The sequence below is a fragment of the Lepidochelys olivacea genome (assembly GCF_965140295.1).
Source record: "Lepidochelys olivacea isolate rLepOli2 genome assembly, chromosome: 24".
NCBI classification, from domain to species: domain Eukaryota; kingdom Metazoa; phylum Chordata; order Testudines; family Cheloniidae; genus Lepidochelys; species Lepidochelys olivacea.
In genome coordinates, this window is record NC_140434.1 from 9902830 (window position 1) to 9919777 (window position 16948).

A 16948-nucleotide genomic window follows, 5' to 3' on the forward strand; every position below is an offset into this window, starting at 1 on the left:
AGGCCTCACCAATGTCGAATAGATGCTAACTTGCTCAAGCTAGCGTTTTACAGGATACAGGTCTGTAGGTTCCTTGTGTTGCTGCTGAATATAATGCAAAGCAGTGAATCGAAGAAAGGCAAGCTAGTCCACTGGGCTATAGTGTATGTGTGGTGGGAGCTCTGCATGTGTGTCTGTGGTGGGAGCTGTGGGGGGAAGCTCTGCGGGGGTGGGGGGGTGGGGCAGATGAGGATCCATGTTTTAAGCACTCCTGATGTGTTGTGTCCCCAACCCTGGCCCCGAGTAAGGCGTGGCTGGGCTCCTGTGGGGCTAGGCTGGGAGTGGCAGCTCAGCGGGCACCAGGGCCTCGTCCGGGCAGCGACTCCCTCTGAGGTGACAGAATGTGACCTGCACAGAAACCACAAGCACACAAGGCCCTGGCAGGAAGCAGGCAGGCAGCAGAGCGGGGGACAGGAGGCAGGAGTCTGCCAGCTGGCAAGGCCAGACTGCCCATCCCCAGCACCTCCACCAGCACGCGCTTCCGCCACTGCTACCCCGGGTCCTTCCAGCACCCACCCCCAGGGACCTGCTGCTAGTGCCCAGCTTGGGACTGATTCCCTGTTGCTGGTTTCCGTCTCCTGGCGTGCCAGCCCGAGCAGGGAGAGCCCTTTGCCAGCTTGGCACTGTGACTCCTAACTGCACACCAGCTTCCCTGCAGCTCTGGCTCCAAGACCCCTCACAGCACCATGCTGGGCCCCCCAAAACTGCCCCCCAGCTCTCCCACGATCTGTCCAGTGGGGCAAGGACACTCACACCCCAAAGCTGCTGCGGGATTTGGAGATCTCAGGGCTGATAAATCAGGAAGCTGCGAGCAGGGACTGGTCCGGGCTCCGGGGAGGGAGGTGGAGGGAGGTTCTGAAAGCATCTGACTGTTTGTGGGGGGAACAGGCCAGACAGTGGCTCCATTGTGTTCCCTGTAGGAGAGGGGCTGAATGAGCTTCCAGCCACACAAAGGAGCTTTGACAATGGGGACTTCATCAGTATGCACAGGGACAAGTTAGCTGCCTCCTCTCGCATCACTCTGTCTCCCCCTCCATTGCTCCCTGCCACCCTGTGTCACGCAGAGGTGAGCGAGGGAAGGAATCGGGGAGAATGAACGAGGGGAAATGGACGACAGCAGGCAAGGCCAGGCTACTGTTCAGCTTCTCCTTCGTTCGCCAGCTCCACGGAGCACAAAGTTGTCAGAAAGCAAACGAGCTTTCTTTGCGAAAGGAAAAAGATGGCAGAGCCCCCCTGCCTGTCCTGGCCCGGCCCCCAGCAAACTGGGCCGAGTTTTGCACTGGGATTTTAATCGGCCACTTGTGTTTTCAAGGAAGCCCGCAGTAGAAAAATCCCCTTCTCCCGTGTTGCAGCTAGTATTTTTTCAGCAAAGGTATCTCCTCGGGGTGTGCATGGGCTGATGACATGAGCGCTGGTGAATAGGGAAAGGACTCCTGGTTCTTTGCCTGTCTCTGATACTGATTTGCTCCATGACCCTGAGCTGAGCCCTTCCATGCCACATGTGTGGTGCTTCCCTGGAAGGAACAGAAGAACCATGAGACAAATTGCATTAACCACAGGCCATTGACTTCCTCACCTGCCTCTGCACACTTGCCCTTTCTCTGCCTGGGCTACCTCAAATCAACTCAACACCCAGAGTAGTTTCAATCAACACCCAAACTGCCACCAAAGTGTTTCCTTATTCCCTCCTGATGTGGAATTTTCTCCTGCGTGACACTGCCTTCAGGGTGTACAGAAGGTAGATCATGCCAGACCAGCCTGATTGCTTTCTTTGAGAAGAGAACTGGTTTTTTTAGACAAAGGGAATGCAGTAGAGCTGATCTTCCTGGATTTCAGTAAGGCATTGGATACAGTTGCACAGGGAAATTATTAGGTGGGAAGATGGGGATTAATATGAGAACTGAAAGGTGGATAAGGAACTGGCCAAAAGGGAGATTATAATGTGTCATACTGAAAGGTGAACTGTCAGGCTGGAGGGAGGTTACTAGTGGACTTTCTCAGGGATCAGTCTTGGGATCAATCCTATTTAACATTTGTATTCATGGCGTTGGCACAAAACGTGGGAGTGTGCTAATAAAATTTGTGGATGACACACAAAGTTGGGAGGTATGGCCAATACAGAGGAGGTCCGGAATATTGTACAAGAAGATCTGGACCACTTTGAAAACTGGAGTAATAGAAATGGGATGAAATTTAATAGTACCAAGTGCGAGGTCATGCACATAGGGACTAACAACAAGAATTTTTGCTATAAACCAGGGATTTATCAGTTGGACGTGACAGAGGAGGAGAAAGATCTGGGTGTATTGGTTGATCACAGGATGGCTATGAGCTGCTAATGTGATGCAGCTGTGAAAAGAGGCTAATGCAGACCTAGGATGCATCAGGCGAGGTATTTCCAGCAGAGATAAGGAGGTGTTAGTACCGTTATACATGGCACTGGTGAGACCTCACCTGGAATACGGTGCGCAGTTCTGGTCTCCCGTGTTTATGAAAGATGAATTCAAACTGGAACAGGGGCAGAGAAGGGCTACTAGGATGATCTGCGGAATGGAAAACCTACCCAATGAGGGGAGACTCAAAGAGCTTGGCTTGTTTAGCCTAACCAAACAAAGGCTGAGGGGAAATGTGATTGCTCTCTATAAATATATCAGAGGGATAAATACCTGGGACGAAGAGGAGTTATTTAGGTTAAGGGCCAATGTGCACACAAGAACAAATGGATATATACTGGCCATCAGGAAGTTTAGACTTGAAATTAGGCAAAGGTTTCTAACCATCAGAGGAGAGAGGTTCTGGAACAGCCTCCCAAGGGGAGCAGTGAAGGCAAAAAATCTAACTGGCTTCAAGGTGAGTTTGAGACATTTCTGGAGGGGATGGTGACGCTGCCTACAGTGACATGTAGCTGATCTGTGACTGCTGGCAGCAAATATCTCCAACAGCCGGTGAAGGGACACTTGATGGGGAGGGCTCTGAGTTACTACAGGGAATTCTTTCCCAGGTGTCTTTGTGGTGGGTCTTGCCCACACGCTCAGGGTCTAACTAATCGCCATATTTGGGGTCAGGAAGGAATATTCCCCCAGCTCAGATTGGCAGAGACCCTGGGTTTTTTTTTTGCCTTCCTCTGCAGCATGGGGCATGGGCTATTTGGTGGCTTAAACTGGAGCAAATGGATTCTCTGTAACTTGGAGTCTTTCAATCATGATTTGAGGACTTTAGTCGTTCAGCCAGAGGTTAGGGGTCTATTTCAGGAGTGGGTGAGGATCTGCAGCCTCAGATGTGCGGGAGGCCAGATTAGATGATCACAATGGTCTCTTTTCGCTGTAAAGTTTGAGTCTGTGAGGTGCAAGATTGGCAAGATTGAGGCTTGAACAGGGTTTTTTAGATTCATGGCTTCTAAGGCCAGAAGGCGATCATCTAGTCTGACCTCCTGCATGTCACAGGCCATAGGATGTCCCTGAAATTAATTTCTGGTTGAACTGGAGAAGATCTTATAGAAAAATATCCCATATTCACTGAAAAATTGCCAGTGATGGAGAATCCCCCACAGCCCTTGGTATATTGTTTCAATGGTGAATTACCCCCGCTGCTAAAAACTCACACATTATTTTCAGCCTTATTTTGCCTGTCTTCATCTTCCAGCCATTGGATCTTGATCCACCTTTGTCTGCTGGACTGAAGAGCCCATTATCAAATTTCTGCCCCTCATCTAGGTATATACAGGTCGTGATCAAGTCCACCCTTAACCTTCTCATTGTTGAACTAAATAGATTGAGCTCCTGGAGCCTCTACTGTGAGGCAGGTTTTCCAACCCTGGCATCATTCCCGTGGGTCTTCTCTTACCCCTCTCCCATGTATCAATGTCCTGCTTGAAAGGTCACATTGCATCTAACCGTCTGTGGCAGCCAGCGCAGACTTCAACCCTGCGTCAGGGTGGGCTCCATCAGCCCTTCACCACACTACTAGAAGCATTAAAATCAGGTCTAGACCATTGTGTGTGGTACCCCCCTCGCCCCCCACCTGCTGCGTGCTGAACCCCCAGGGACCAGAAAACGGAGCAACAACGACCACAAACAATCCTCACATGCTCCCTGGGAGGTTCAACACCCTGTGCTTTATTTACAGTGTCTTATACAGGTTTGTGTCCCCCCAGAAGGCTTTCCCCAAGCATCTACCTACGCGGTAGGTGCAGGGCAGAAGGTGGGGGAGAGATCTCACTGCTTTGAGATCCTGGGTGTCTTTGCCCTTCCTGAGTTTCCCACAGCTGATGAGCTGAATCCCTTTGTTAACTGGTTAATCACCCCATCCTTAATCAGCATTGCCCCTGCAGGGAAGTTTAGGGAATGCCAGCTGTAGGCTACTCCCACCCTGCTACAGAGCTCAGCTGGGGAGAATGGAGATCGGGTGAAATTCGTTTGTGCAACACAAAAGCCCGGCTCCCCGACCCAGCAGAGCCAGAGAGAAAGGCCCTGGACGAGGAGTCACCGATGCCTGAAATGCCTGAAGGCAGAGTGGGGATAATCAAGGAATTGAAACCCCTCTTTCAAGACGCCCATAGACGCGGGGCATCTCCAAAAACCCCTGGGGAGGGAGCCCGGGACTGGAACATCCTTTCTGAGTCCTCAGGGACCCAGAGAACCAGAGACAAGACAGACCAGTGCGGTCATCCAGGCCAGCGTGGAATCATTCCTTCCCCAGGCCGGTTTCAAATGACCCAGCTGATGGATGCACCATAGTTGCAGTCGAGTCAGTTCCCGGATGTTAGGGAGACAGGGTGGGGGAGGTAATAGCTTTTACAGACCAACGTCTGTTGGTGAGAGAGAGGGGTTCTCCCATCGCTGTTGTTAATCCACCACCCCAAGGGGCAGTCATTAGGTTGATGGAAGAATTCTTCCATCCATCTAGCGCTGTCTACACTGCAGGTTAGGTCGGCTTAACTATGTCGCTCGGGGTATGGATTTTTCACGCCCCTGAGCGATGTAGCTGGGACGTCATGACTTTTTAGTTTAGACCTGGCCTGAGCAATGTTACACTCCATGGATGGCTCCAGTGTAGACAAACACCCTTCAGTGGCTGTTGACTAACTAGCAGGGGGGACCTGTTGGGGGTTCCTTCACTGCAAAGGTCAGGGGCTCCTTGCATCCCTTCATCCACCCCATTCCTGTGTGCCAACTTCCCATCCCCCTCTATTGCAGGGACTCCCTGCAACTGCCCCAGCCTGGCTCTACCGGAGTCACCCGAGTTTTCTCAAAACGGGGATGATAACGCTTCAGGGTTCAGATTCTCCTTGCCAGGAAGGGTATGTCTACACTGCTGTCACAGAGTGCGGCTGCAGCTCATGTGGACACACCCGAGCTAGCTTTAATGGAGCTAGCGTGGTATCCGGAGCAATAAAGCTGCCGCAGCACGGGCCCCGGCATGACTGTACAAAGCCCTCCGGGAACCCTAGGTCGCTGCCATGGTTTCACTGCTCCTGCACCTGAGGTAATTAGATTACAGCTAATTTGAGTGCGTCTACATGGGCTGCAAGCCCAACCTGTGACTGGAGCAGAAACAGACCCAAAGGGCACTTCACACTGCTCTGGAAGTGTAAAGACACCTCAAAGTGGGTGTAAATTTCACACCCACTGACTGCACAGTCCCTTTGTGCTGTCAACGCTCTGTGAAGGGGCCTGGGTTTCAGTGAGGATTCAGTCTCCCTTCTTTTGAGCCTGAGCTGTCCAGAGCCAGGGCTTTGTCTGTCTTCTTTGTGGTGTTTGTACAGTGCCAAGCGCAAGGGGAAGTCCAGTCGTCCCTGGTTTGGCTGGAGGTCTCAGAGAGGCAGCTGGTGAGGATCTATGTATCTGAAGATCTGAGTAAGTTCATAAACAACCTTCTCTCCTAATTGTTTCTTAACGAACAAATACGCTATGACAACACTCCAAACAACTTTCCCACGCTGTGGGGCGGGTTTCATTGCACGGCCTCTCGGATGAGCCTAATGATTCCTCAGCTCTCCACGAGGTCTTTCAGAGTCGCTTCATTGTCATTGATTCATAGCTTCTAAGGTCAGATGGGACCAATGTGATCATCTTGCCTGACTTCCTGTGTAACACTGACCACAGACCAGGTAAACAAGACCTGAATTTCTACTGGTAAACACACACACAAACAAACCAGAATATACTTCTTCTGGGAGGAAAAAACTACTTCCAGGCTGCACTGTTCAACATAAAGAAGCAGAAAAGGATAGCAATGCCATTTCCTCCCCACCCCTTGCTGGTTTAAAACAAACAAAAGGAAGTATTTCTTCACACAACGCTCAGTCAACCTGTGGAACTCCTTGCCAGAGGATACTGTGAAGGCCAAGACTATAACAGGGTTCAAACAGGAACTAGAAAAGTTCATGGAGGATGAATCCATCAATGGCCATTAGTCAGGATGGGCAGGGATGATATCCCTAGCCTTTGTTTGCCAGAAGCTGGGAATGGGCGACAGGGGATGGATCAGTTGATGATTTCCTGTTCTGTTCATTCCCTCTGGGGCACCTGGCACTGGCCACTGTCGGATGACAGGATACTGGGCTAGATGGACCTTTGGTCGGACTCAGTATGGCCGTTCTTATGGTCTTATGTCCCTTTTCATTCTTATGTCCCTTTTCTCCTGTATAAACTCCCCAGGCAACTTTCAAAGAGCCATTACTTTGTTTATTTCCAGCCAATTTTTTCCACATTTGGTCATGCAGCGGATTTGAGAGCCAGGATTATTTACACATCAAACGTTTTGTTCCCCATTGCTGTCCCCCTTTAGCAGACATCTACCTCAGTGCAAAGTGGGTATAAAATGCCAGGATCAAAAATCAGGAGTCAGGCCCCCCAAATCATGAGATTGGCTTCAAATTCATGAGGTTTTCAAAAAATAATAGATTACGGGGTCCTTTTTATTGGCTTGCTGGTCTCTGGACCTTTTGGGATCACATTTTCCAGCTTTTAGCCCCACTCAGGAGAGCTGGACACATACTGTTTTTTTTTTTTTAAATGAAAACTGAGATTCTCACCTAATCACATGACTCCAGGAGTTGGAGCTTTAAGAAACGCTTTAAGAAAAGCACCAAATGTTATGAGACTTGCCGTAAAATCAAGAGATCTGGCAACACTGAAATGCTACCAAATCACCATAATTGTGCACGATTCTTATTTATACTAAGGCTATTTATTATTATTGTATTTCTAAGGAACTTTATTCATGGAGCAGAGCCCCAATGTGCTAGATGCTGTACAAAAACAGGTTTAAGAGAAGGTCCCTGACCCAAAGAGATTCCAGTTTGTGTATGGAGGGCCTCAGATTGTGTGTAAATTATATTTACCCTCACCTTAACACTCCTTTGCACTTGCCACATGTGTGTAAAGGGCCCTTAGTATAACTCAGGCCTCACTTTGCGTCAGTGTACATGGTAACACAAGGAGCAAGGCAATGGAGAACTGGACCTAAGGCCCCGATTCTGTAATAAGCACCATGCAAAGTCACACTGAAGTCAATGCAAGATCTACTTGTGCTGAGCTGACTGCAGGATCAGGAACCAAGTTTCAAAGGTCAGTCGTTTGTGTGTTGTCTGTGTAAGATAAAAGTGTGGCAGCCTCTTTACCCACCCCCCTAAGAAAAGTGCCTTTTTTCTACACACCGGACTCGAAAACAGCAAAAGTGATTGTCCACAAACCTCACAAATAAACCCTGGAAACATCACTTTTGAGAATAGACCAAAAACAAAAACAAACAAAAAAAAGTCAGAAAGTTTTGAGGGGTTGAGAATTAAAACCAGATTGCAACCCTTGCTAGAGAGTTCACGATTGTGTCCTAGGAAGCTGTAAAACCTTGTGTTTTCTGTGCACTGCTCCTTTACAGTGCCACAAATACTATCAAAGAGCACAGCATGCAGATTGTTATAGGAGAGGCACACACACTCTGCTCTCTTCCGGGAGACTTGATTTTGGTTCTTTATAGATGTTGATTTTGTGTATGCTAAAATAATGGAAAATCAAACTGAAAGGTACAATTGTGTAACCTGCTGGTGAGTATGTGTGAGAGACAGGTCTCTGATCCACAGAGGACATGAAGCTGTTAGAGCAGCAGCTAGGGTATCGTGGTGCTTTAACTCAGGCTGTGGTATTTCTTGATTTTAGCTTCAGAGATTCCCAGTTCAATCCCTGGTACGTCAGCCATCCATCCCAATTGCTCTTTGTATATGGAAAAACCTCATAACGACTAGCATGCTTGTTGATATAATAGGCTAAAATATATTTACGTAAATTGGTATTTCAGCTTCCTGAACTTTGCTTATTGATCTGTTTGCTTGGAGATGGTGTAGTTTGGCCATGAATCACCAATCAGCTTTCCAGACGCAAATCCATTTACGTGACAGAATCAGCTAACCTAATTCCAGTCTTTTGTTTGGAAAACAGGATTGTTTTCAGGAGATGCTGGCGCACCAGATACTGTCATTTGAGACGGTAAGAGGCACTGATTTATAGCACAATATGGGTGCCTAATCAATCACAGTAATACTTTACTCTCTTCTACATCACTGCCCGCCTGCGGATGTCAAACCACAGACACTTGTTTATTCACAGCTGCCTCCTCCCATGACACAGGCAATTCTTATTTCACAAAGAGGAAAACTAAGGCACAGAGAGGGGAAGTAACTTGTCCAAGGACACACCCTGAGAGAACCAGGACAGACCTCAAGAGCCCGGGCTTCTGGCCTGTGCGCTAACAAACTGGACACCCAAGGCGTTGAAAAGCAAGGAGTCCACAAATGGGGTCAAATGTTCGTGCCACATCCCCCCAAGCAGCCGGAGTTCAATTCATTTTATGTCTTAAGCCTCACAGAGGGAGTTTGTGGATATCAGGCACTTTAAAACTCTGACTCTTAAGTAGGAGCTGAACCCTTGAAAATGCAGCCTAAGTGCATGCAACAGCTGCCAACTCGTCTGGCACCCCAGGGCCGGACGTGGGGATCCCCAGGACTAAAAGCAAGAGCTGTTATAACTTGAATTAAAGATCCAAGCTGCTGTAGCTTGTGGCTGTAACAACTCATATGCGCTCTAGAACGGCCCGGAGTGGGACCTGTCACACATTCTCACCACTGGGTTACACGGGCATCTGTTTCCCCTGGCTGGTTTATTTTCAGAGGCTGTCATGCTCCATTGCTGGAAGCAGGGGCTGCTGATTTATGCTCTTGGTTTGGTTTCCACTCCTTGCAAACCAGAGAACATGATCTGACCCTAATCCACTCCTAATCCTTGGGCAGGTGAGCTGCGTATTCGAGACAGCGCTGTTCCAAAGCCCATGTCCTAACATACACACACTGCTGCCCTGACAGTGCAAAGAGGGCTCCCCGCCGGAGGTGAACCTACACAGCACTGGGGATTTGTTTGGGGAGTAAAGCGGGGCCTCAAGGGGGAAACACCTAGGAGGGGAGGAAGAGGTAGGTGTGGTCCCAGCAGTTACAGCCAGAAGCATTGGGAGGAAAGTCAGCAAAGGGAAATTTAGGCTGAACTGTCATGGAAATCTTCCGAAGAGTGGGATCTATCTGTCTATCACCATACAACCCTATCTATCTATCTATCTATCTATCTATCTATCTATCTATCTATCTATCTATCTATCTATCTATCTATCTATCTATCTATCTATCTATCTATCTATCCCTATACACACCCATCTGTCTCTAGCTAACCATCCCCATCTATCTATCTACCCAGCCCCATCCACCCCTCTCTGTCTCTCTTTCTCTCTCTCTCTATCCCTGTACACGCCCACCTCTCTCTAGCCACAGAACCTCACCCAGCATCACGTGAATCCCTGGGGAAGGTTCTCTAGCCTGTGCCCTGCAGGAGGTCGGACCAGATGATCAGAATGGGCCTTATCAGCTGTGACCGGCCCCTGTTGCCAATGCTGTGGGAGACTTTGGAAGCATTCCCATATAAGTGCTGTCCAGCGAGGTAGGGAAGAGTCAGTGTCCCCCGTTCACTCTCTCTTGCCCTGCAGCTGACATCATCATCTACACCCACCTGGAGGGGGTGTGAAACACTACAAGGACTCATTCCACTGTGACATGGGAGCCCTGGAGGCAATCCCAGAAAGAGCTGAGCTCAAAACAACCAGGGATTTTTCCCCAGATAAACCCATGAAAATTCAGCTCTTTATCAGAAACGCTTGGCTTTGGGATGTCGGTGGAACGCAAGACTGCATTGAGCTAACAGTCCTGCTCTAATTTGCACCCATGCAAAGAGATGGGAAATGCTAAGAGCCACTCTGAGTTCATGATTGAAATAGACAAGCCAGGAAGGGGTATTACCCCCACTTCACAGAAGGGAAACTGAGGCACAGGGTGACCATGTGACTTAGCTCAGGAGGGGGCTAAGAATTAAACATAGATTCCCTGAGTCCCAGACTAGTGCCTTAACTACAATGGCAGCTTTCCTTTCTGATAAAGATCTTTCTTGAGTACATATACTTTAAAAATGTAGCGCAGAGAATCCTGAGCAAATACAAAAAGTCTGACTGAACAGACGCTTGTTGTCACCACGTGCTTCCCTCCAGGAACAGTCCTAGGGAAGGTCACTGTAATTTCTGCAGAATTCTCAGACTCACTTGGGAAATTCTATAGCCGGGAGAAAAAATGTCCTATTCAGTGCTAGAGGCTGTTTTAGACACGTCGGCCTTGAAATCTCCAGGGCCTGGTTTTCCATCACCCTGCCCTGCGGACAGCTTTTCACAAGTGCAAAATGGGGTCAGACACTCTCAGACATCCACTTTATAGTGGTGTGATTTTGAGAGTAATTTCTATCAATTTCTCTGGGTAGCTCGTCCCCCTCACTCACAGAAGCTGGTCCGATGAAAAACATTTCCTCACCCACCTGGTGTCTCTAATATCCCGGGGTCGACATGGCTGCATAAACCAAGCCCTGTGTAATTTCTGTAGAGTCCTGTAAGTTTCATCACTAGGAGAGTCTACAGGTTTCAAGGACTGTCCTTTGACCTAGGTACATTTCTCTGGTGGGTGGGTTACGTTCTGCTATGTTCCAGTCGGACGGCTGTCAGATAAACCCCGCTTGGATAGCCAGGGGAGCTGTCGGTGCTGAGTGGGTCTGGCCTTTTAAGAAATTGCAATGGTGTGTCCTGCAGTCCTGTGTTTGCTGCTGCCCTGGGAGAGGGTGCCAGCTGTCGTGTTGAGGGGCAGGGCAAGGGAAGGTCGGGCCTGAGGCCCCTCAAGCTGGGCTTCCCAGTCAGGGCCACCCAAACCCCTTGGCCTCCTTGGCAGTCGTGATCTGAAGTTGGTTCACCAGAGAGACGTGCCAAAGTGGGCCCTGCAGCCGGGGGACTGTGCCACACGTGGTGGGGAGGGAGAGGCAAACAGATGAGGCCTTTACTGGCCTCCTAATCCCTCAGCCTGCCCGTTTCCTGTGGCCACTGGGCCCTTCTCATCCTGTAGCGCACCCCCTGCAGAGTCATCCGGCCTCTTCCTCAACAGAGCGGCCCGGCTGGCAGCTGCTGAAGGCTCTGCCTGCCCCATGGTCACTGACTGCTCCTTGCTGGGGTCTCTGCCCCGTTCCCACCCCACTCCGGCCTTCCTTCACCTGCCACGCTGGCTGTTTGCCTTAGATCCCAGCTGGCTCAGGCAACTCATCCTCACCCACCGGGCCCTGTGTGATTTCACCGCCGCCCGCATCTCCGGTCTCACTTCCTCTGCCCAGCCCACCTGTGCCCCGAGATACCGATGCTCCTCCTGATCCTCCCTCCCACTCTTGGCTTGGCACCCTCTGTCAGCCCCTTCCCCAGCTTGCCAGTGTGCTCCAGGGGGTAGGGGCACAGGGCCGGGACTGGGGAAACTGGGGAGCTGTTCTACTCCCTTCTTGTGTGAACGTGAGCAAGGCCTGCCCTGCTCTGTGCCTCAGTTTCCCCATTTGTGTCATGAAGCACTCTGAGGGCTAGGGATTCTAAGGGCCAAATGTAATGACCATAATAACCACTTCTTCCCCATCCGTAACCCCATGCCCTCCCCACATGCCTGTCCTGCCCCTCCTACACTGTAAACTCTTCACAGTGGATGTGTTTGCCTCTGCCAAGTCCATATATGCAGCTGTGCAAGTAATTTGTCTGTCACCTAGTGTCTGGGCACCTCATAATCTTTACTGTATTCCTCCTCACAGACCCCCTGGGAGTCAACACAGGGCCATTATCCCCACTGTACGGATGGGGAAACTGAGGCACGGGGCGATGACGTGAGCTCCTTTCTGTCTGTTCGGAGCCAGCTCACACCCATAAGAGCTGCCCCACACTCCCCGTCAGTTCTCTGTGTGCTGCTTCCACCTGCATCTTGCTGCCCCCTTGTTGGTGATGGTTTTGCAGACAAGTGGCTGTAGGGGGCTAAGATGCTGCCCTTTCTTGGTGCTGGGGGTGGGGATGCTGTCAAACACGGGAAGCAAGAAAAGCTCAGCCCAGTGGCACGAGGAAGGCAGTGAAAACCCAAAGGACACAGAGACACAGGATGCCCAGAGCAACGATTCGTTCGGAGCCAGCACAGACCCGGGCCTCCAGTTACTAGGGGTGGCAAGGGAGGCCACATGCCCTGGTACAGCACATCTACTCAGCAACATGTCCTGCCAGGTCTGCCCTCTCTGCACCAGCTCCCAGGGTCCAGCCGAATCTGTCCTGCTCTTCAGAGCCCTTTGTGGGACCAGTGAGAATACACCCCAGCCCACAACCAGGACCTGCCATGACAGCTACAGTACAATGGAGTCAGGAAGCAATGGGGGTGGGGGGTGGGGGAAGGCTCATAAGCGCAGGAAGCAGAATGGTCATGGGGTTAAAGCGAGACTGAGGAACTCACAGCGGCCACTGGAAAGAAGAGGCCACAGGCCTTACTATGCTCAGAACTATAGGAAAACTGGTTTCTTCAACTGCACTTTCCCTTGATATATTTTACACACACATCCCACAACATATCTACTCACTCACACAACAAACCCCCCACCACAAAACACCCATCTACTTACACAACACCCAATATAGTACAAGATTTTGTACAGCCTTGGAAAGAAAGATGATTTTTTAAGTATCTGTGAGGTGCTCAAGTGCAGTAGATAGATAGATAGATAGATAGATAGATAGATAGATAGATAGATAGATAGATAGATAGATAGAGGGGGTATGGGGATAGATAGATAGATAGATAGATAGATAGATAGAGGGGGTATGTGGGGATGGATAGATAGATAGATAGATAGATAGATAGATAGATAGAGGGGGTATGTGGGGATAGATAGATAGATAGATAGATAGATAGATAGATAGATAGATAGAGGGGGTATGTGGGGATAGATAGATAGATAGATAGATAGATAGATAGATAGATAGATAGAGGGGGTATGTGGGGATAGATAGATAGATAGATAGATAGATAGATAGATAGATAGATAGATAGATAGATAGATAGATAGATAGATGGGGTGAATGGGGATAGATAGATAGAGGGGGAGCAGATTCTCAAGAGCTCACCAGCATGCCCCAGCTACAATCTTGTCAACACTAAGCCTTTAAAAACCATGAGCCGGGCCCCCCAAAAATCACTTTAGATTGGCTTAAAAATTATGAGAATACAAATAATAATAATACATTGTGGGTTCTGTTTCTTTGCCTTCTGGGTTGTGAGCCTTTCAGGGCCACAATGTTCAGCGTTTCTCCCTAACTGTGAGAGCTATAAACGTTAGTACTGAATGACAGCTGAAAGGCTCATGTCATCACCTGACTCCAGCAGCTGGGGCTTGAAGAAAAACAGCAAGTAAACGTGAGACTTGGGATAAAATTGCCAGAGTCAGCAACAGCTCCTTGTATGCGCTTAGCACCCACTGTGCTGCATCTAAAAATCTGGCCCCAGTTGTTGAGAATTAACTGGCCCAGGGTCACACAGGGAGCCAGAGGAAACCTGAGTTATCACCTAGTGCCTGAACCACTGACCATCCTTCCTCCTTCTGGGACTGAAGACCCCTGGCAGAATAATGAGCAGGGGATTCTCTGATTTGCTCACCTCTACCCCTGTTTCACTAGGGTAGCCAGCCCCCAGACATGGATTCAAAAAAAATCCCATTGGCACGAATGACTAGCGCATAGGGACGAGAGGAAGCACAAAGCAGCTAAGGCTCTGAAGTGGCATTCACAGACCTGGCGCTGTACTTCTCACCCAGCACTAATAAAACAATCAAGGCGTTGGAACTGCCTCACCCCGTCCAGGGCTTTGGAGACGGGAAGCAGACCCTGCTGGGGAGCCGATGTCCACAATAAAGGCCCAACCTTTCACCTGGTCGGTTATCTCAAGAGAAGCCATTCGTGCTCCAGCCCGGCCCTTTTAGGGATATCTTTAGAAATGAGCACGGTGGGGCTGGCATGTCTGTATAATGCAGCACAGCCTCCCAGCATGATAGGGTCGTAGATCGTAGAATTTAAAGCTGGAAGGGACCATTAGATCATCTAGTCTGGCCCCCTGCATATCACAGGCCAGGAACTTTCACCCAGTTTCCCCTGCATTGAGCCCAGTAACTTGTGTCTGGCTAAAGCATTTCCTCCAGAATGGCAGCCAGTCTTGGTTTGAAGATATCAAGAGAGGCAGTGTCCCCACTTCCCTGGGAGTTTGTCTCAAGGCCGAACCACCCTCCTGGTTAGAAACGTGGGCCTAATTTCTAACTGGAATTTATCCGGCTTCAGCTGCCAGCCACTGGCTCTGATTCGGCCTTTCTCTCCTCGATCAAAGAGCCCATTAGCATTCATTATTTTCTCCCGGGGAAAGCAGTCCTACAGTGTAATCAAGTCACCTCTCCATCTTCTCTTTGATCAGGTAAACAACCAGAGTTCTGTATGTCTCTCTCGAGAAGCCTTTTTCAGATGGTTTGCATGGCCCTTTTCTGCCCCCTCTCCACCTTTTCAGCCCAGGCAGGATGGGCAATCGGCAGCTGTGTGCCTGTTTTTGAGCAATTCGGGACAGAGCATCCAACTCACCCAGGCATCATGCCTCGGGGAGGCAGGGCAGGTGCGGCCTTTATGGGGCTGGGCTTCCACCTAAACAAGGAGAGGATGGATGCTTTTGTAGCATAAGAGTCGAGCAGGGAATCTAGAGAGCGGGTTCAGTTCCCGGCTTTGCCACAGTTGCCCAGGACAGCCTGGGGCACTTTCCTTAATCTCTCCCCATCAGCCGTCAAGTGGGGATAATAATCTCTCCTCTGCCAGTGGGTTGTGAGCACTTTGGGGTCCCTCTCTCACGAGGTGACTTTGTAGCACCTAAGGGAGCCCCTGCTCTCGGCTGGGGTCCTCTAATAATTGTGCCGTTACCAGCTGGATCGAGCCAATTGTTGGGAGCCTGGAGGACATTTAACGGCATCATTCACGAACCATGGACCCAAACCTGTGTTTGTCACCAAGTCACGCTGGGGGACGAGTGCAGGCACTTGGCCCTGTAGCCATCGCGACGCAGGCAGGGCAGAGTAATGAGGGCAGCGGTTTTCCAGCTGCCCGTCTCCAGCTGCTGGGCCCATGTCAGATGCAAAGAGAGGGGAAGGGGAGGTGGGCGGAGGAGGTGACAGGGGGAGCCCAGGGTGCCTGCTTTGGGGCTCCAGTGTGGGCAGCTGCGAAGCAAGCTCCAGGTGGCGGGTTCTGTGAATTCAGAGCTGCAGGACCTGATCTCCCCCCCAAAACTGGCTGCGGTGGCACCTACTCATCAGTCCGTGCCCGCTCCCCGCTGCGAAAGGAATCCCAGCCCGACAAGGAGGCCGCACTGGGGTCGGCCATACGGGCCGGGGACGGATCCCGTTCCAGCAGCCCGGAATGTCAGGCTGGCAGAGGGCAGTCAGGGAGGGCTGTCTGGTGGGATCCCACCCGCCCCTGCACACACAGACATGCAAAAGAGTAAACACTCGGGCTACAGAACTTCACAGCTGACTGACACAGGGCAGGGGGGTCAGCTGGGATCCCAAAGACATATTGATTACAGGAGATTTTTGTCGTGAATGAAAGACTTTCCACTCTTTGCCTGCACTTCAAATAAAAGTTTGAGTCTCTCTAAAGGTTTTGCTATATTCTCTCTTACATCCCTCTACCCCTCCCTCTCTCTCCGGCCCTGATCCTGCTCTCATTTACCCCAGTATAAAGCAGGATAGATCCCACTGAAATGCACCTCAGTGTAAAAACAGCATCAGCACAATCAGAATCAGCCTGTCTCTTTCTCTCTCTCTGCCTACCATCATCTTGGCATCTGACGGAATGGAAGGTCCAAGTCAGGGTAACGCCAGTTGAGCAGCAGCACCCATGAGGAGTCCAGGCCATCAAATCAGAGTGCAACGCAGAACCATGCCCTGCTCTGCCTTCACCCCAGTTAGGAATGGATCCTGCCCTTACCTTGAGTCCAGAGGAAGAGGGACAGTTCGCAGGCGGGGTCCACGATGGCTGGACTGTGGTGGAACCTGAGATGAAAACGACCCGATCCCCCCTTCGCCCGGTGGGAGCAGTGGTGTGCAAAACTTTCTCACACTGCGAGCCGAGCGGGGTAAAGTTGGTGCCCTAAACTGCCAAGGTTCAGCTGCAGTGGCGCGGGGGCAAGGGCTCTTAAGTGCTGTTTCCACAATCAGATAAGAGGCTCTGAAAAGCCCTGGTCTCCCATCTATTTCATGCCTCTTTTTTTTCCTTCCCCTCTTACAAAACTTTGTTCAAGTTCAATTGAATGAAAGGATTATTTTTTAAAAGGAGGGGGTGGCAAAGGGAGTTGATTGACATTCCCGAGGGCCCTATCGCAGAAGGATGGGGCTGGCAGTGATTGGAGGGGCTCAGGGGGGTGGGAGGAGCTGGGGAGTGTAAAAGAAAAAGGGAAAGAAAGAAAGAAAGA

At 50.3% G+C, this 16948-nt stretch overlaps 1 protein-coding gene across 1 annotated transcript in view; it reads right to left on the bottom strand.

Moving 5' to 3' along the window:
- Window positions 1-16687, bottom strand: part of KCNJ10 (potassium inwardly rectifying channel subfamily J member 10) — a 58367-nt gene extending 41680 nt beyond the window's left edge. The window contains exon 1 of the mRNA XM_084613985.1: window positions 16465-16687. The gene's annotated coding sequence lies outside the window, so the exon portion shown is untranslated. The remainder of the gene's footprint in view (window positions 1-16464) is intronic.
- Window positions 16688-16948: the final 261 nt, after the last annotated feature.